Here is a 21,575-nt window from a genome sequence, read left to right as displayed (position 1 = left end):
TACTCAGAGACAAAAATGGTCATTTCATAATGATTAAGGGGAAGTTGAATCAAGAAGACATAACAATCCTTAATATATATGCACCAAACCAAGGAGCACCAAAATATATAAGACAGCTACTTATTGACCTTAAAACAAAAACTAACAAAAATACAATCATACTTGGAGACCTCAATACACTGCTGATGGCTCTAGATCGGTCATCCAAACAGAGAATCAATAAAGATATAGTGGCCTTAAACGAAATACTAGAACACCTAAATATGATAGACATCTACAGGACACTTCATCCCAAAGCGACAGAGTACACATTTTTTTCTAGTGTACATGGAACATTCTCAAGAATTGATCATATGTTGGGCCACAAAGACAATATCAGCAAATGTAGAAAAATTGAAATTGTACCAAGCATATTTTCTGATCATAAAGCCTTGAAACTAGAATTCAACTGCAAAAAAGAGGGGGAAAAACCCACAAAAATGTGGAAACTAAACAACATACTTCTAAAAAATGAATGGGTCAAAGAAGAAATAAGCGCAGAGATCAAAAGATATATACAGACAAATGAAAATGAAAATACGACATATCAGAATCTCAGGGATGCAGCAAAAGCAGTAATAAGAGGAAAGTTCATATCACTTCAGGCCTATATGAACAAACAAGAGAGAGCCGAAGTAAACCACTTAACTTCACACCTTAAGGAACTAGAAAAAGAAGAACAAAGACAACCCAAAACCAGCCGAAGAAAGGAGATAATAAAAATCAGAGCAGAAATAAATGAAATAGAGAACAGAAAAACTATAGAAAAAATCAATAAAACAAGGAGCTGGTTCTTTGAAAAGATCAACAAGATTGACAAACCCTTGGCAAGACTCACCAAGGAAAAAAGGCACAGGACTCAAATAAATAAAATCCAAAATGAAAGAGGAGAGATCACCACAGACATCATAGATATACAAAGAATTATTGTAGAATACTATGAAAAAGTATATGCCACCAAATACAACAATCTAGAAGAAATGGATAAATTCCTAGAACAATACAACCTTCCTAGACTGAGTCATGAAGAAGCAGAAAGCCTAAACAGACCAATCAGCAGGGAGGACATAGAAAAAACTATTAAAAACCTCCCCAAAAATAGAAGTCCAGGCCCAGACGGTTATATTAGTGAATTCTATCAAACATTCAAAGAAGACTTGGTTCCTATTCTACTCAAAGTCTTCCAAAAAATTGAAGAAGAAGCAATACTTCCAAACACATTTTATGAGGCCAACATAACCCTCATACCAAAACCTGGCAAGGATGGCACAAAGAAAGAAAACTACAGACCAATATCTCTAATGAATACAGATGCTAAAATACTAAACAAAATACTGGCAAACCGAATACAACAACATATTAAAAAAATAATACATCATGATCAAGTGGGATTCATCCCAGAATCTCAATGATGGTTCAACATACGCAAAACGGTTAACGTAATACACCATATCAACAAAACAAAGAACAAAAACCACATGATCTTATCAATAGATGCAGAAAAGGCTTTTGATAAAATACAACAGAATTTTATGTTTAAGACTCTCAACAAAATGGGTATAGAATGAAAATATCTCAACATGATAAAGGCCATATATGATAAACCATCAGCCAACTTCATATTAAACGGCATAAAACTGAGGACTTTCTACCTTAAATCAGGAACAAGACAGGGTTGTCCACTCTCTCCACTCTTATTTAACGTGGTGCTAGAAGTTCTGGCCAGAGCAATCAGACAAGACAAAGAAATAAAAGGCATCCATATCGGAAAAGAAGAAGTAAAGGTATCACTTTTTGCTGATGATATGATACTATACATCGAAAACCTGAAGGACTCCACAAAAAGATTATTAGAAACAATAAACCAATACAGTAAGGTCGCAGGATACAAAATTAACATACAAAAGTCCATAGCCTTTCTATATGCCAACAATGAAATATTAGAAAACGAACTCAAAAAAATAATCCCCTTCACGATTGCAACAAAAAAAATAAAATACCTAGGAATAAACATAACAAAGAATGTAAAGGACCTTTATAATGAAAATTACAAAGCATTGTTAAGGGAAATCGGAAAAGATACAATGAGATGGAAAAATATTCCTTGTTCTTGGATAGGAAGAATAAATATAATCAAAATGGCCATATTACCCAAAGCAATATACAAATTTAATGCAATTCCCATCAAAATTCCTATGAGATTTTTTAAATAAATGGAACAAAAAATCATCAGATTTATATGGAACTATAAAAAATCCCGAATAGCCAAAACAATCCTAAGGAAAAAGAATGAAGCTGGGGCATTACAATACCTGACTTTAAACTATATTATAAGGCCACGATAATCAAACAGCATGGTACTGGCAGAAAAATAGACATTCAGACCAATGGAACAGAATAGAAAGCCCAGAAATAAAACCACATATATATGGTCAAATAATCTTTGATAAAGGGGCCAACAGCACACAATGGAGAAAAGAAAGCCTCTTCAACGAATGGTGTTGGGAAAACTGGAAAGCCACATGCAAAAGAATGAAACTCGACTACAGCCTGTCCCCGTGTACTAAAATTAATTCAAAATGGATCAAAGACCTAAATATAAGACCTGAAACAATAAAGTACATAGAAGAAGACATAGGTACTAAAATCATGGACCTGGGTTTTAAAGAACATTTTATGAACTTGACTCCAATGGCAAGAGAAGTGAAGGCAAAGATAAATGAATGGGACTACATCAGAATAAAAAGTTTTTGCTCAGCAAGAGAAACTGATATCAAAATAAACAGACAGCCAACTAAATGGGAAATGATATTTTCAAACAACAGCTCAGATAAGGGCCTAATATCCAAAATTTACAAAGAACTCATAAAACTCAACAACAAACAAACAAACAATCCAATAAAAAAATGGGAAGAGGACATGAACAGACACTTCTCCCAGGAAGAGATACAAGTGGCCAACAGATATATGAAAAGATGCTCAGCTTCATTAGTTATTAGAGAAATGCAAATCAAAACTACAATGAGATACCACCTCACCCCTGTTAGATTAGCTATTATCAACAAGATGGGTAATAGCAAATGTTGGAGAGGCTGCGGAGAAAAAGGAACCCTCATTCAGTGTTGGTGGGACTTTAAAGTAGTACAACCATTATGGAGGAAAGTATGGTGGTTCCTCAAAAAACTGCAAATAGAACTACCTTATGACCTAGCAATTCCTCTACTGGGTATATACCCCAAAACCTCAGAAACATTGATACGTAAAGACACATGTAGCCCCATGTTCATTGCAGCACTGTTCACAGTGGCCAAGACATGGAAACAACCAAAAAGCCCTTCAATAGAAGACTGGATAAAGAAGATGTGGCACATATACACTATGGAATACTACTCAGCCATAAGAAATGATGACATCAGATCATTTACAGCAAAATGGTGGGATCTTGATAACATTATACAGAGTGAAATAAGTAAATCAGAAAAAAACAAGAACTACATGATTCCATACATTGGTGGAACATAAAAACGAGACTAAGAGACATGGACAAGAGTGTGGTGGTTACCAGGGGTGGGGGGAGGGAGGACATGGGAGGGAGGGAGGGAGAGAATTAGGGGGAGGGGGAGGGGCACAGAGAACCAGATAGAGGGTGACGGAGGACAATCTGACTTTGGGCGAGGGGTATGCAAAATAATTTAATGACAAAATAACCTAGACATGTTTTCTTTGAATATATGTACCCTGATTTATTAATGTCATCCCATTACCATTAATAAAAATTTATTAAAAAAAATAAAAGAAAGAAGTATGTTGTTTAGTTTCCACATTTTTGTGGGTTTTTCCCCCTCTTTTTTGCAGTTGAATTCTAGTTTCAAGGCTTTATGATCAGAAAATATGCTTGGTACAATTTCAATATTTCTAAATTTGCTGATATTGTCTTTGTGGCCCAACATATGGTCAATTTTCGAGAATGTTCCATGTACACTAGAGAAAAATGTATACTCTGTCGCTTTGGGATGAAGTGTCCTGTAGATGTCTATCATATCCAGGTGTTCTAGTATTTCGTTTAAGGCCACTATATCTTTATTGATTCTCTGTTTGGATGACCGATCTAGAGCCGTCAGCGGTGTATTGAGGTCTCCAAGTATGATTGTATTTTTGTTAGTTTTTGTTTTAAGGTCAATAAGTAGCTGTCTTATATATTTTGGTGCTCCTTGGTTTGGTGCATATATATTAAGGATTGTTAAGTCTTCTTGATTCAACTTCCCCTTAATCATTATGAAATGACCATTTTTGTCTCTCAGTACTTTTTCTGTCTTGTAGTCAGCATTATTAGATATGAGTATTGCTACCCCTGCTTTTTTTTGGGTGTTGTTTGCTTGGAGTATTGTTTTCCAGCCTTTCACTTTGAATTTGTTTTTATCCTTGTTGCTTAGATGTGTTTCTTGTAGGCAGCATATAGTTGGATTTTCTTTTTTAATCCATTCTGCTACTCTGTGTCTTTTTATTGGTAAGTTTAATCCATTTACATTTAGTGTAATTATTGACACTTGTGGGTTCCCTACTGCCATTTTATAAATTGCTTTCTGTTAGTTTTGTATCTTGTTTGATTCTTCTCTTTTGTTTTTCTATCATTTGTTTTTGTTTGTTTGTGTTCCATACTTCTTTCCTCTGTTGCTACCTTTTTTAAGTCAAGTGTTTTTGTAGTGGTTTTTTCAAGGGTGGTTACCATTAAGTAATGAAAAGGGTACCTACCATATTCATTGTAGTACCCTATCTTATGCGTATTTCTGCACTTCATCGTCCTTTGCTACTGTTAATCTCCATCCTCTCCCCCCTTTTTTTCTTTTGTTGTCACAGTTTAAGTTTGGTTTTATTGTGTTCTTCTTGGAGCTGTTACTTGTGGTGTTGTTTTCTTTTGTTCTTTTAATCTGGTTGGAAAACCCCCTTTAGTATTTCCTGGAGTGGGGGCTTTCTGCTGATAAATTCTCTCATCTTTTCTGTATTTGTGAATGTTTTTATATCTCCTTCGTACTTGAAGGATAGCTTTGATGGGCATAGTATTCTTGGCTGAAAGTTCCTCTCTTTCAGGGCTTTAAATATTGGGGTCCACTCTCTTCTAGCTTGTAGCGTTTCTGCTGAGAAATCTGATGATAATCTAATAGGCCTTCCTTTATATGTTGTACTCTTCTTTTCCCTAGCTGCCTTGAGAATTTTTTCTTTGTCATTGATTTGTGTCATCTTCATTACGATTTGCCTTAGGGCGGGTTTGTCGGGGTTAAGAAAACTTGGTGTTCTGTTTGCTTCTTGAATTTGGGGCTTTAGTTCTTTCCACAGGCTTGGGAAGTTCTCGTCTATTATTTGTTTGAGTATATTCTCCATTCCATTTTCTTTCTCTTCTCCTTCTGATATACCTATTATTCTTATGTTATTCTTTCTGATGGAGTCAGACAATTCGTGTAGGGCTTTCTCGTTTTTTATTATTTTTGAGTCTCTTTCTTCTTCTTTCTGTTGTGCCTCAAGTTGTTTGTCTTCTATTTCACTAATCCTATCTTCTATCTGGGCTTTTCTGTTAGCTAAGCTTGTTACCTTGTTTTTCAGCTCGTGAATTGAGTTTTTCATTTCTGTTTGATTTGTTTTTATAGTTTCAATTTCCTTGGTAATATATTCTTTGTGTTCATTGAGTTGTTTTCTGATCTCCCTAAATTGCCTTTCTGTGTTTTCTTGTATATCTCTGAGTATTTTTAAGATTTCTATTTTAAATTCTCTGTCATTTAGCTCCAAGGCTTCCAATATGTTAAGTCTTTTCTCCATAGATTTTCCACATCTATTTGTGTTACCTCTCTTTCTTTTGTATCCATAATATTCGATTTCCTCTTTCTTATTGGCATCTGAGGGTGGTCTTGTTGATAGCACTAATTATAATTAATAAAAAGTAAAAAAAAAAGAAAAAAAAAGGTAAAACACCCCACAAAAAAAAACACTAATAATTTATTATTTCCCCCTTTTTTCTTTCTTCTTTTTCCCTCCTCTCCCCTCCTCAGGAAAATATCGTGATCACCTGTGAATTATATTATGCTAAATGGAACAAAAACTGCCTATAATGGAGGGCCTGATTTGGGTTGAAGAGTTCAAGGGGCAAAAAAAGGGAGTAGGGACCTACTAAATGCAAAAAAAAAAAAAAAAAAAAAAAAAAGGAAGAAAATCTTAGACAAGCATAAGATGATTTGTTTGTAAGTGATGGTCGACTAAGAGATATAATGAGAGGGATAAGAGGGAACCAAAAAAAGGAGAAAAAAAAAGAATAATAAAGAAAAAAATAAAAATAATAAGTAAAAATCTGTTGTATTAAGTGGAGCGAAGACTAAATACAATGGAGACCTTGGGTTGGGAGGAATTCTAGTGAGTTAAAAAGCAACGCAAAAAGTACCCAAAATGTCACAAAAATAAACAAACAAACAAACAAAAAACAAAAAAGTGAAAAAGTAAAATAAATAAAAAAAAAACCCTTGAGTCCCAAATTAACTAATTTGTTCGTGATTGAGGATTAAATGGGAGGAAAAGTAAAACGAGAAAAGAAAAAACGAATAGAAAGGAAAAAATAAGAAAAAGAGAAAAATGAAGGAAGAAAAAAAAAAGGAAGAGAAAAAAACAAAATAAAGCAAAACAAAAAAATAAAACAAAAGAGGAGAGAGTGAGAGTTAAGTGTTTTGGAGTATAACCTTAAAGGAGGGTGAGGATGAAGATAAGAAATAAAATGTAACACTCATGGGTAGTGTAGTTCAAGAAAAGGGAAGCATAAGATGGGCAGAGAATAGAAGGACCGAGGTGGAGGAAATAGAAACAATAATAATAAAGGCAATAAGATAGAAGAAACAAACAACAGCAAAAAAAAAAAATTAGTGGAACAAGTTGTAAAGTCTGTGGATTTTTCTTGATTTTGAGAGGTTAACTTCTTCCTTTTTCTTTTATCTCCCTCTTCCTGGTCGGTGACTCTGTACCCCAGGCTCTGCCCCTGCATCACCCTTAGGTAGGGATTTGCAGTTGAAGGGATTCTATGGCAATGTCCTATAATTGGCTTTAGTCTTGCTGGTAGTCAAGGCTTGTTGGCGTTTGCAGGGTCCAACGATGAGAGAGTTTGCTTTCCTGGAGTCTCTCTCCTAGTCCCCCCTTCCTGAATTAGCAGCCTCGTGATCCAGCTATAAGGCTGCAACTGCTTCTGCCTGAGGTGTAAGAGGTTCAAAGAGCTAGGAAATCCCCACTCTATCCCCACTCAGCGCAAGGCTTTGGGAAAGGCTCTGGCAGTCAGAGCCTCCAGTGTAATCAGGCGGGGGTGGGAGTCAATTGTTGTCAAAGTGACTGTTCAGCGCCTAGCTTTCAGTTGGACCACTCAACCCAGGCTTTCCACACTTTGTAGCCTGTTTTGGCTGGGAAGAAGAGGCACTAGTCTCTGCTTGCGACTAGTGTAGTAAAGATCTTATTATCTGCCAAGTCCCTCTTGTTAGCGTTTATCCCTGAATATGGAGGCTCTATCAATCAGAAGTTGCCCCCGCCCCTTTAGCGAGAGGTACTAAGAAATATCACGCCTCTTGTCTTGTATCGCTGAACTGAGAGAGATCTTATCAATTAGAACCCGTGGGTACGCAGATTTCATGAGTTAAGCTAATTTCAGTGATTGGGTCTGCAGCTGTGCTCCCGAAGGTATTTCAGGCTGCCTGCGTGCCCCTCCCCCAATGCTTGATTGTTAGCTTGAATGGCTGGGTGAGGTGCCCCGCCCATGGAGAGAATCTCCCAAGTAGGGAAGACCGCCCTGGCGCCTCTCCCGCTCGCCCCGCCGCTGGCGGCTGGGGCGCACCGTGCGCAGGATAATGGGACACCCTGGGTTTGCGGGCCAGTAGGGCGCACCGGGCGCAGGATAATGGGTCACCCTGGGTGTGCGTCCAGTAGGGCACGCGCGCGAATGGGTGCTCCAGGCACCGGTGGCTGGGGACTCTCACTCGCAGTGCTCGGGCCGCTGGGAACGTTAGCGGTGCTCGCTCTGCACCCGGACCGGGCACACACCGGCGGCTGCTCACCACTCCTGAGTGTGGGCCGACTCACCACAGGCGCACTCCCTCCGTGGCTTGAATGAACGTCCCTGCGGTAGTTAGCTTCCTGCACACCCTCGTCTCTCAGACTCAAGTGATAACAGTCCTTTCGCTTTCAGTTTGTGTGGAACTCCGGAATGCTCCGAGGATAAATTTTTCTGTTTCTAGTTGATAAATTTGTTGTGATTTTGGGGAGATCTGTTGGACACGCTGCTCACGGCGCCATTTCCGTGACGTCACTCCCAGGAGTTAGTTCTTCTCTGAATGTTTGGTAGAATTCGACTGTGAAGCCATCTGGCCCAGGGCTTTTGTTTGTTAAAAGTTTTTTGATAACTGTTTTGATCTCATTTGTTATAATCAATTTATTTAGGTTTTCTGATTCTTCCAGATTGATTTTTTTTTTCTACAGTGACTGAGAGAGAGTCAGAGAGAGGGATAGACAGGGACAGACAGACAGGAACGGAGAGATGAGAAGCATCAATCATTAGTTTTTCACTGCACATTGTGACACCTTATTTGTTCATTGATTGCTCTCTCACATGTGCCCTGACCACAGGCCTCCAGCAGGCCGAGTAACCCCTTGCTCGAGCCAGTGACCTTGGGTCCAAGCTGGTGAGCTTTTGCTCAAACCAGATGAGCCCGTGCTCAAGCTGGCATCCTCAGGGTCTCGAACCTCGGTCCTCGGCATCCCAGTTCGACACTCTATCCAGTGTGCCACTGCCCGGTCAGGCCAGATTGATTTTTGAAAGATTATATTTTCAAGGAATTTGTCCATTTCACCTAAGTTGTCTAATTTTTTGGCATACAGTTCTTCATAGTATTTTCTTACAATCCTTTGTATTTCTGCTGTGTCTGTTGTTACTTCTCCATTCTCATTTCTAATTTTATTAATTTGAGTCCTCTCCCTTTTTTTCTTGTTGAGCCTGGCTAAGGGTTCATCGATCTTTACCTTTTTAAAGAACCAACTCTTGATCTCATTGATCCTCTGTATTGATTTTTATGTCTCTATGTCATTTATTTCTGCTCTGATGTTTATTATTTTCTTCCTTCTACTTATTCTAGGCTTTACTTGTTGTTCTTTTTCTAGTTCGTTTAGATGTAGGGTAAAGTGTTTATTTGAGCTTTCTCTAGCTTCTTAAGGTATGCCTATAATGCTATGAACTTTCCTCTCAGGACTGCTTTTGCTGTGTCCCACAGATTTTGAGTTGTTGTATGCTCATTTTCATTTATTTCAAGGAAATTTTTCATTTCTTCCTTTATCTCATTGTTGACCCATTTGTTATTTAATAATGTGCTGTTTAGTTTTCAAGTGTTTGAGTGTTTTTCAGTTTTTCTATTGCAGTTTATTTCTAGTTTCATGCCATTGTGGTCAGTGAAGATGCTTGATATGATTTAATTCTTCTTAAATTTGTTGAGACTCATTTTATGCCCTAATATGTGGTCTATCTTAGAGAATGTACCATGTGCACTTGAAAAGAATATATATTCTGCTGCTTTAGGGTGAAAGGTTCTGAAAATATCTATTAAATCTAGTTGATCTAGTGTGTCCCTTAATTCTGCTGTTTCTTTGTTAATTTTCTTTCTTGAAGATCTACCCAGTGATGTTAGTGGGATATTGAAATCCCCTACTTATAATATTGCTGTTGATCTCACCCTTTGTGTCCATCAAAGTCTGCTTTATATATTTAAGTGCATAGATATTGATAATGGTTATCTCTTCCTGTTGGATTGTTTCCTTTATCATTATGTGGTGACTTTCTTTATCCCTTACTGTAGCCTTTTTTTAAAAGTCTATTTTATCAGATATAAGTATTGCTACCTCAGCTTTTTAAAAAATTTCTATTTGCATAAAATATTTTTTCCATCCTTTTGCTTTCAGTCTATGTGTATCTTTTGTTCTGAGGTGGGTCTCTTGTAGACAGCATATATATGAGTCCTGTTTTCTTATCCATTCAGCTACCCTATGTCTTTTGATTTGAGCATTTAATTAATTTACATTTAGGATTATTATTGATATGTAGTTGTTTATTGCTAATTTTTCTTTAAATTTACATTCCTCTTTTACTAGATTCCCCTACCCCCCCCCCCCCCCCGCTTTGTTCTGTCTACAGCGGGCCCCTTAACATTTCTTGCAGCATTGGTTTGGTTGTGATAAATTCCTTGAGTTTTTTTTTGTCTGGGAAGCTTTTTATTTCTCCTTTAATTTTAAATGATAGCCTTGCTGGATAAAGAAGTGTTGGTTGTAGATTCCTGTTCTGCATTACTTTGAATATTTCTTGCCATTCCCTTCTGGCCTTAAGTGTTTCTGTTGAAATGTCGAATGTCATCCTTATGAGGATTTTTTTGTAGGTGATTGACTGTTTTTCCCTTGCAGCATTTAGTATTCTTTCTTTATCTCTTAGCTTTGTTATTTTGATTATGATGTGTTTTGGTGTGGGTCTATTTGAGTTCTTTTTTAATAAGGTTCTTGAACGTGTGTGACTCTTTCCTGCATCAATGTAGGGAAATTTTCAGCTATAATTTCTTCAGTCAGGTTCTCTATTCCTTGTTCTTTCTCTTCCCCTTCAGGAAACCCTATTATGCAGATATTGTTTCTCTTCATGTTGTTACAGAGCTCTCTTAAAGTTTCCTCAGATTTTTGTATCCTCTTTTCTTTTTGCTGTATTGCTTTTGTGCTTTCACTTGTCTTATCCTCTAAGTCACTGATTCAATCCTCTGCTTTATCCAACCTGCTTTTAATTTATTCTAGTGTAGTCTTCATTTCTGATATTGTATTTGTCATTTCTGCCTGTTTTTTTTTTATGATCCGTGTCTTTTTTGATGCTTACAATGTCTTTATTTAGGTGTTAATTAAGTTTATCCATTGTAGCTTTTAGATCCTTAAGCATCCTAACAATTATTATTTTATACTCTGCATCTGATAATTTGATTACTTTAGTTTCATCCAAATCTTTTTTTGGGGGATACTTCTTGTTGATTCATATGACTTAAGTTTCTCTCTCTTCCCATTGTTTCTGTGTCTGGCTTGCAGGCTTGTTCCAGTTGTGGTCTCATTACTTAGTAGAGCTGCTTTAAAGTCTTGATTTGTCTGTTTTTAGTTTACTTAACTCAGCAGTAGGCTTGTTTACTGATCTCTGCAGGGGGGCTTATTTGAAACTGTATTCAGGAACATGGTGGGTGTGACCTCTGAGAATCTGAAGGAAGATTCTGCCAGCTGCTCTCTGGGGGCTGGGCACATTCTCAGTTTCAGTAGTGGGAAGTGTATCTCTGATCTCTGTGGAGACTTGAGTCACTGCTCCTTCACCCCACTTCCTGCTTTCAGCTATGTCTTTCACACTGATTGGAGCTGGAGAGCTTTTTGAAGTGGATCACCTGGAACCACTTTAGGCTTGTGCTGTGTGGAGGGATCAACCCCTCCCTCAGCTATGGCCACCTTCGCACTGGATGAGTCAGCTTCTCAGGTCATCCCAGGCATTCCTCTGCCCATTACTGTCTGTCTCGCTCTCCCCACTTTCCTCATGGAAGACAAGCCAATCCTCTTAGCCCTCCTCACCGCTGGGGCCCCAGGCAAGTGTCTGTGAGTGATATTTTCTGCTCTGTCCCTTTAAGGCACCCCCGCCGCTTCCCACACACAGAACTTTGCTCTTCTCTTCTCTTAATGCTGTCCGCCTGTCTCCTCCAGTCCTGGATTTCTAGGCTGGGTCTCTGGTTCTGAGACTGAGGGCCCCCATCTTTCAGGGTCTCTCTCCTTGTAATGAGAGCCCTTCTGGACTCTGAGCCTCAACCTCCCCTTGCTTCTGGAAGCAGGGGAGTCCCCACCACATCCCTGCACCCTCTACCATGATTGCTGTGGATTCGTCTTTGCTCCTTGTTTTTTGAGACCTGTTCTTTTAATCCAAAGTTGGGTTTTCATGATGATTGTTCCTTAATTAATTTGTAATCCAGTTTAGTGGTGTGAGCTGGGAGTTTGTGCGTCTGCCTACTTCGCTGACATTTTGGAATCCTGAGCCATTTTCTTTTTAGCATCTAAGGTAGAGGCCATGGAGCCATTCATAGTACCTGAAACCAACTCGCTTGAGCCAGTTGAGCCATGGTTGTGGGGGAGGAAAAAAGAGAGAAAGAGACAGAGAAGAGGGAAGGGTGGAGAAGTGGATGGTTGCTTCTCCTCTGTGCTCTGACTGGAAATCCAATCCAGGACACCCACACACAGACCAACACTTTACCACTGAGCCAACTGGCCAGAGCCAAGAAAATGAACAACTCTTAATTTCGTTGAATCATAAGAATGCAAGATCTCATTTTCTTCGATTAAATTAACTTTGATTATTCATGATGTGATTTCTGATATCAAACTTAGTAAAACATTAACTGTATGGTTTTCAGTCAGGAGGGGTAGCCAATTCAAGCAAATGGATTCACTTGATCCAGGAAAAATCCAGTCAATATCCAGTAAAAGGCCTAGAGAGAAAGAAATAACATTGCAGCAGAAAAAATTTATTTAAATGATGATACTTAGTGGATCAGGCAAACTATCTGGTTTCAGGATTTTAGCTTTTAGTTTGGACAAAAAGAGCTCATTACTGTTCACTCTAAGTTAACTTCTTGCCATTGCTTTGTCTTGAAGGATTTTTGAAAATTTTATTTTTAAAACAAAACCAAATATTTCAATCAATTAAATGTATAACTCTCTTCATTTCCTTCTTTGACTTAGAAAAGGATAGGGGATTGGGGAAATTTAGTTTAGTTTTTTTTTTTTTTTGTACAGAGACAGAGAGAGTGACAGATAGGGACAGGCAGGGACAGACAGACAGGAAGGGAGAGAGATGAGAAACATCACTTCTTTGTTGCGGCTCCTAGTTGTTCACTGATTGCTTTCTCATATGTGCCTTGACCAAGGGGCTACAGCAGAGTGAGTGACCTCTTGCTCAAGTCAGTGACCTTGGGTCTAAGCCAGCGACATTGGGCTTCAAGCCAGTGACCATGGGGTCATGTCTATGATCCCACACTAAAGCTAGTGACCCTATGTTCAAGCTGGTGAGCTCCACGCTCAAGCCGATGAGCCTGTTCTGTGAAACCTTGGGGTTTCTAACCTGGGTCCTCTGCATCCCAGTTCGATACTCTATCTAATGTGCCACTGCCTGGTCAGGCAGAAATTTAGTTTCTTTTCTAGAAAATATCTCCATAATAAAGTTAACATTTTATTTATTTATTCTTTTTATTTATTTTATTTTTATTTTTATTTTTATTTTTTTATGAAGCTGGAAACGGGGAGAGACAGTCAGACAGACTCCCGCATGTGCCCGTCCGGGATCCATCCGGCACGCCCACAGGGGCGATGCTCTGCCCACTAGGGGGCGATGCTCTGCCCCTCCAGGGCGTCGCTCTGCCGCAACCAGAGCCACTCTAGCGCCTGGGGCAGAGGCCAAGGAGCCATCCCCAGCGCCCAGGCCATCTTTGCTCCAATGGAGCCTTGGCTGCAGGAGGGGAAGAGAGAGACAGAGAGGAAGGAGGGGGGTGGGTGGAGAAGCAAATAGGCGCTTCTCCTATGTGCCCTGGCCGGGAATCGAACCCGGGTCCCCCGCACGCCAGGCCGACGCTCTACCGCTGAGCCAACCAGCCAGGGCCTCTTTTTATTTTTTATTTACTTTATTTTTTTTGTATTTTTCTGAAGCTGGAAATGGGGAGAGACAGTCAGACAGACTCCCGCATGCGCCTGACCGGGATCCACCCGGCACGCCCACCAGGGGGCGACGCTCTGCCCACCAGGGGGCGATGCTCTGCCCCTCCGGGGCGTCGCTCTGTTGCGACCAGAGCCACTCTAGCACCTGGGGCAGAGGCCAAGGAGCCATCCCCAGTGCCCGGGCCATCTTTGCTCCAATGGAGCCTTGGCTGCGGGAGGGGAAGAGAAAGACAGAGAGGAAGGAGAGGGGGAGGGGTGGAGAAGCAAATGGGTGCCTCTCCTGTGTGCCCTGGCTAGGAATTGAACCTGGGACTTCTGCACGCCAGGCCGATGCTCTACCACTGAGCCAACCAGCCAGGGATATTCTTTTTATTTTTTTTTGTGTCTGTGTGAGAGAGAGAGAGAAAGAAAAACAGACAAACAGGAAAGGAGGGAGGTGATTGGAAGCATCAACTTGTAGTGAGTCACTTTTTTTTCTAGTTGCTCATTGATTACTTCTTCTATGTGCCTTGACTAAGGGACTTAAGTTGAGCTGGTGACTCTTTGCTCAAACCAGTGACATTAGGCTTAAGCCAGCAACCTTGGGCTTCAAGCCTATGACGTTTGCCTCAAGTCAGAAACCATAGGGTCATGTTGATGACCCCACACTCAAGCAAGAGATTATGTGCACTGAAGCTGGTGAGCCTGGGCTCAAGCCAGCAACCTTGGGGTTTTGAACCTGGGATTTTAGCATCCCAGGTCAATGCTCTATCCACTGTGCCACTACCAGTCAAAGAACTTAACACTATTTAGATTGTTGTGAAGTGCAAATATAGGCTGATATATTCAATATATAAACACAAAAAGGTTTTTCCCTTCCTGTTCTTATAAGCTTATTTTTTTAATTAAATTTAATGCAGTGACATTGATAAATCAGGGTACATATGTTGAGAGAAAACATCTCCAGATTATTTTGACATTTGATTATGGTGTATACCCCTCACCCAAAGTGAAATTGTCTTCTATCTGGTTTTCTTTGTGCCCCTCCCCTCCCCCACCCCCTCTCTCCTTCCTTGCCCCCCCTACCCACTCCCCTGTTACCATCACATTCTTGTCCATGTCTCTGAGTCTCATTTTTATGTCCCATCTATGTATGGATTCATATAGTTCTTAATTTTTTCTGATTTACTTATTTCGCTCAGTATAATGTTATCAAGGTCCATCTATGTTGTTGTAAAAGTCCGATGTCATCATTTCTTATGGCTGAGTAGTATTCCATAGTATATATGTACCAAAGCTTTTTAATCCACTTGTCCTCTGATGGACACTTGGGCTGTTTGCAGATCTTCGCTATTGTGAACAATGCTGCCACAAACATGGGGGTGCATTTCTCCTTTTGGAGCAGTTCTATGGTGTTCTTGGGGTATATTCCTAAAAGTGGGATATCTGGGTCAAAAGGCAGTTCGATTTTCAATTTTTTGAGGAATCTCCATACTGTTTCCACAGTGGCTGCACCAGTCTGCATTAAATGTAAGCCGTGAAACCATAAGCATCTTAGAAGAAAATATAGGCAGTAAGCTCTCCGATATCTCTCGCAGCAATATATTTGCTTATTTATCTCCATGGAGAAGTGAAATAAAAGACAGGATAAACAAATGGGACTATATCAAACTAAAAAGCTTTTGCACAGCTAAAGACAATAAGAACAGAATAAAAAGACAAACTACACAATGGGAGAACATATTTGACAATACGTCTGATAAGGGGTTAATAACCAAAATTTATAAAGAACTTGTAAATCTCAACACCAGGAAGACAAACAATCCAATCAAAAAATGGGAAAAAGAAATGAATAGACACTTCTCCAAAGAGGACATACAGATGGCCAATAGGCATATGAAAAAATGCTCAACATCACTAATCACTAGAGAAATGCATATTAAAACCACAATGAGATATCATCTCACACCAGTCAGAATGGCGCTCATCAACGAAACAACACAGAATAAGTGCTGGCGAGGATGTGGAGAAAAGGGAACCCTCCTTATAAGCTTATTTTTATTGATAGTTCTTGCTAGTTTTTTTTCAGCTCTCTGTCCAATTTGGTTGAGTCAGCCACAAGGGTGGTCCCAACTTTCCATTCCTCCTGCAATCAAGGGGAAGAACACTCTCTCCGACAGTTTTTCTTCTTTTTTTTAAAATCAGGATTATTATAATACTTAACTAGATTTCTCATGAAGATTAATAACACAACACATGTAAAACACATGTAAAACACTTATTAAAGTGTCTAGCACATAGTAAGTATTAAACAAATATTAATTATTATAATGAAAAGTCCAAAATGAAATGTGGCAAACATCTTCTCACCCAGATAATGACTGTGAACTGAGGGGTATGCCCTTTGCTGGAGTTGGTGGTTTAAATCTCTATATGAAATTCTAAGTGTTTAATTCAGAGGGACCCAGACAATCTTTCTGAATGGGAATAATTTCTGTTCTTATGAAGTCCCAGATCCCCTGGGTATGGGAGGATTCTGTGTCCTGAGCATCAGGGGTGAGCAGAAACAAAGCGGAGAGGCCTCATCTTCCTAAGAAAGAAGAGTGTGGCTTAGATGTTCTAGCCATTCAAGATGGCTTTTACATTATGTCTAGGATCCAGCTAAGTGATGTGATTCTAAAGACCAGAGAAGCAAGAGATCGCTATTTGAGTGTATATGTGTACTGTGAGTAAGAATGAGTTCATTGTAAAGGGGATATGACAGTCTAGGAAGGCAAATTATTCATTTATTATAATTTGATTTGATGACAATGGAATGGTTGGGTGAATGGTACCACCAGGGGAGCTTTTTAGAAAATGAGTATGTGTGGTTGAGGGTATATGGAATGCTCACTGTGCTGTGTGCTTTACGTAGGTTATCTTATGGGAACCTCACAACAACCATATGAGATGCCTATTATTACTTCAGTTCACAATGTGTTATTACTTCATTCTCACAAATAGAGGCCATGAGATATTAAGCAATTCTTCTGAGACCACATAGCAAGTAAATGGCAGTGGTGGGATTAAGATTCAGTTCTCAGACTTGAAAGTTCATGTCCTCTTATTTTATTTTTTAATTCTAAAATACTGTCTTCTTTTAAAATAGGATGAGCAGACAAAAAGAAAGGAACACACAGAGATAATTTGTCAGCTAAATAACTAGTGTTACGGGGTTGAGAAACAGCCTTGAAGAAAACCCCTAAAGCTTGGGGTCCAAGAAACTGAAAATGGGGTTTCTCACTGGGAAATCAGCCAGAGTCTACAGGGACTGGGACTACCCTGAAGCTGGGACGGCGCTTCGGAAATGTCCTGAATTGAGCCTTTCCATGCCTGCTCCTTCAGTCATTGAATGCAGTTGCTTCTGGGGACAGGGCATGACTTTGGGAAAGACATCTGTAGTGAAGGGAACATTTTGTGATGGATACTCTGCTGCAAAGTGTCAGCAGGCAACACCACTGGTGCTGTGGGAAGTGGGCTCTGGGTGGCACACCGCAGCGTCCACCACATCTCTGTGTCCCGGGTGGTCATTCACATGCATTCTCCACCGTCCCTTTCCTTCACTGCTTTCTTCTACTTCAGTCCTTCAATCTAGGAGACAGAACATTCACACTTACTGAGTATTGTGTGCCTGGCACTGTGGTAGGTATGTCACATTTATATTCTTATGCATCCCTCGAAACAATTCTGAGAAGTAGGAGGAAACTGAGATTTATAGAGTGACTTGCCCAAGATGGCAAGAGCCATAGCTAGGTTCCAGCGTAAAGCGGCTCATGGCCAAAGGCAGTGCTTCTCCCCCACACTGCTGCTGTGTCTGTCCTTGTTCCCGTCCTGTCTATTCTAGCCACAGTTTTCAAAACTATTATTTCTAATATCCTTCAGCAGATATTTCTAAAACACGCCTTACCACATAGCTTTTTTAGAAATGTGTTTATTTTGCCTATGTCACCTCTTTTAGTACACTGTATTTAATTTGCGGGGAGCTATGCAACTTAAAATCTGGTAATCATCAAGGATCTATAAATATTGAGGTGAAGACAAGATAATTTCATTATGTTTATCAGGAACTCACTAAACTAATTTTGAATCCCTTCATCAAAAATACTTACAATATAATAAAAACAAATACTTAGATTGGAATCAGTTTCTGAGGTCCCATATATTAAGTCATTAAAATTCGGTCTTCCCTTAACTTTCCGTAATGACTTGGAGAATCACCTCTTGAAAGCAATAACATAATCAAAGAAGTTCATATGACTCTAGAAAATTGAGAAGTTTTTTTTTCTTTTTAAATGAGAATAGTAAAGTGATATCAATTAGTAACAAATAAAAGGTAATTTCTCTCCTTCATTGTTTTTCCCTGTGAATTTTCCCAAATCATAATTTTGTTTTTTTTCTCCTTTAAGAAGAAGTGACAAAAGGGAAAATGTTTCTTGGTCAAATTTCTTTTCTGCAGAGCTATTGACAGGTTCTTTCTTCACTTCTACTGAAATCTTCAAAATAGCTTTGAAAAAAATTTTTTTGTCAGTCCTTCAAATTATTTTTAAAATATATATCTGTGAATCAAACTTTAATACCAGTGACTGTTTACTATAGAAGGTAATGTAATTCTTTAGTGTTGTTGGCCCCTAAATTTCCAAGTCCTGAAAGCTATTGGTTTTCTGTACACATTTATCAAATCAACCAATCCTGCTTATTACAGAGATGCCTCTGTGAAATGTTAAAAAAAAATCGTATTGCTTCTTTGCCTTCATGGAAGGAGCTATTTTCTCTTTTGTGCATTTCCTTACAAAGAATGGATTTAAGGAACAAACCCCACCTTTCAAAGTCAGAGTCATGGTGCTCAACAGAGAAATGTGGCAGAGTCCTAAGCAAAGGACCATGGCCGACATGCTATTTTTTCTTCCATTCTTGGACAAATGGTGGAAGGGAAGATTGGTTTCTGACCTAGTATGTGAGTTTCTTTCTCGGATAGTTCACTCTTGCTCCCCACACTTGGAGCTAGAGTCTTGGGCAGGATCTCCCACAAATCCTTCTATGCTTAAGTTCTTTAAAGTTTGTACAGACTGGTGGCCCAGCCTTATAGCAAACTAACTTCTGGAAGGCTTTCTATGTTTCTTTACTGCTACCTTCTTCTCCATTCTTTACGTATATTCAAAACCAATAGTATTTTTTCAGTACCTTACTGGTTAAGCATTTTCTATTAGTACCTAAGAAAAAGAAAAATTGGTTTTGAGTTTTGACCAACCTGATTAGTAAAAACATTGAAGCACAAAATGATTTAAAGTTTGTATGCTTTAAAGATCAAGTCATTAAAAAATACCCTTTGTTCTTAGTTTTATGTGTAGGAAAATCTTGAGGTTAATTCGCTGACCATGTGGGATAATTTGACTCTCAATCAGTAAATTTAAAAGATCTTTCATAACATAAAAAAGATCCAGCCTTGCCAAGGACAAATGACTGGCACTGAAATTCCTTTGTTAGCTTAAGTCATTGATATGTAAAACAAAAGAAAATGCTTTGGCAGAAAACAGAGGAATGTCCAGATGGTTTCTATCTATTTTCTCATTGATTGTATAATTAAAATTCCCTTTAATCATCAGAAAAATTGAGATAGAATGTTTATAATAGAACAGTACTGTGTTTTGAAGAAATACTTCTTCTGTGGTAGGTTCACTAGTAATGAAGTACTGGCAGCAACTAATTTATGAATTTGTCTTACAAAGAAAATATGTCCAGATAATTCACTAACCTATTTGTAGCATTATGTTCATTGTGACAGATAAGAGCAAACTACAATTATGAAAATGAATCTGAACTAGCAATAATCACCTGATTTTAAGGTGATATTTCCCTTTACCTGAAGCAGGATTCACACTTTGATGAATTAAGAGATGGACTAGTTCATTTGTGAGGTTAGTAACTAATGAAAGCACCAATAAACTAGTTATTAAACTATTTATAGTTCATGTGATCAGCAATCATGAGATGAACTTTCTTTACCTGGTGAACCCTGATCTATTCTTGCTAAACTTTATTTTGTGAAATGATGTGCCTCTCGACCAACATGAATGATATTGGGCACCAGAACTACATTACCATGTGTTTCTTTACATTCCATCTTCTGGTCAATAGATTGTATATTATTACTCTATACATATAAAATGTGCATGTGTATGCATGCTTTTAATTGGTGGCTGACTATCTTTTTAGGCTGAGTGACTACTTGGACTCTCATGGTGACTTTGTATACACTATATCTGCATATATCTCTATGTCTGTATCTATATCTATATCTCTATATCTATTGTATCTGTTTTCTTAGTAATGATTTAGAATGGAAAACTAACAAATAAAACAAAACAAACAGTTTAGTGATTGATCTTTAATTTTTGAGGTGTTTTTTTTAACTTAGTGTTATTTTTAAGGTCTTTACATTGGTCCAAGAAACGGGACAATATTGTTATGACTTTTAGATGCTGATGAGACAAAATAGGGGAACATAGGATCTTTTTCTCAGCAGTTTTCAGCAAAGGCTATAGGGATAAAGTTATGGTGGATCCAGTACTACAGGGAAAGCAGTATCATTGGTCTAGTTGCTGGGTTCAGAGAGGAATGGAGATGATTGTGGAGAAGGTTTAGTTTTCTATGGCTCTTGCAAGCCTGTGTAGTTCCCAATGGGTAATGACTCACAACTAAAGAGCTAAAGGTATAGGAAGGTAGGGCGGGATGTATAGGTACAGATAACTACCATGTTTATTAAGTGCTTACTATAAACCATGTGCAGTGCTAAGGATTCACGCAGATTATCTCATTTCACAGCCAGAGATGGGTACTATCATTATCCCCCTTCCATGCATGAAGATAGGAGAGGATTTGGGAAATTAGGTAATTTGGAGAATCTGCAATTTAAATTTGGATACTTTCACTTGAGAAGCAATCTGCTTCAAGGTATAAACATACCTTCATTGCATAAGCAAACTAAGGTGCTCATCACTGTTCTAATAAAGACTTTGAAAGATCTGTATCTACACAAGGGAACATTTCTGCAACAAACATTGTAAGAAAAAGAACTGCTGTTTGTTGCAAGCTGCTGGTTTCCTTTCTCCTTGAGCGTTGGTGGTTCAGCAGGGAGTGATGGTCATAGGAAAGATTGGAAGGATGAAGGTAGCACTCAGGGTTTGATCTGCTGTGACTCTGCTTGCCAATTGCAAGAACGTCTCAATTCCTGCTCTGTATTTCAAAACCAAGATTTGTTTTCGTATAGGTTTTGCATAGTTTTGGTTGATCAGTGACTTTTTTTTTTATTTAGCACATTATATAACTAACTAAGTGGTCATCCCATCAGACACCACACATAGTTATTAGAATATAATTGACTATATTCCCTAAGTTGTACTTTACATCCCCATGACAATCTTGTAACAACCAGTTTGTATTTCTTAATACCTTCAACTTTTTCACCTGCCCTCCAACATCCTTCTTATCTGGCAACTGTCAAAATGTTCTTGGTATCTATGAGTTTGTTTCTGTTCTGCTTGTTTATTTTGTTTTTCAGATTCACTTGTTGATAGATATGTATTTATTGCCATTTTATTGTCCATAGTTTTGATGTTTTTCTTTTTCTTCTTCTTCTTCTTCTCCTCCTCCTCCTCCTCCTCCTCCTCCTCCTCCTCGTTCTCCTCCTCCTTCTTCCTCTTCCTCCTCCTCTTCTCCTTCTCCTCCTCCTCCTCCTCCTCCCTCCCTCCTCCTCC

The sequence above is a fragment of the Saccopteryx leptura genome, chromosome 2 (assembly GCF_036850995.1).
Source record: "Saccopteryx leptura isolate mSacLep1 chromosome 2, mSacLep1_pri_phased_curated, whole genome shotgun sequence".
Lineage (NCBI taxonomy): Eukaryota > Metazoa > Chordata > Mammalia > Chiroptera > Emballonuridae > Saccopteryx > Saccopteryx leptura.
This window is presented reverse-complemented; position numbering follows the sequence as displayed.